The sequence below is a fragment of the Homarus americanus genome, unplaced genomic scaffold (assembly GCF_018991925.1).
Source record: "Homarus americanus isolate GMGI-L3 unplaced genomic scaffold, GMGI_Hamer_2.0 scaffold24260, whole genome shotgun sequence".
Taxonomy (NCBI): Eukaryota; Metazoa; Arthropoda; class Malacostraca; order Decapoda; family Nephropidae; genus Homarus; species Homarus americanus.
In genome coordinates this window covers 698,739-699,029 of record NW_024721079.1, presented here as the reverse complement: position 1 = coordinate 699,029, position 291 = coordinate 698,739, and positions in this window count along the sequence as shown.

Sequence of the window (291 nt, the reverse complement as noted above, 5' to 3'; positions counted from 1 at the left end):
TGATTGGTGGAGAGTCTTACCTGGTTGGTGAGAGTCTTAGCTGGTTGGTGAGCTTACCTGATTGGTGGAGAGTCTTACCTGAGAGGAGAGTCTTAGCTGGTGGAAGGAGTCTTAGCACGTTCAGGGCACTCAAGATGTGGGTAGATGCTGACTGGAGTACTGTCTTCCTTCGTTCAGACTCCTGTGTTTGAGTCTATGGGCAGGAAGGGAATATGTACATCACTTATGATTAAATTCTTCTCTCTCAAATTAACTGTAAACACATCTCAACTGTTGGGTACACATAAGGAG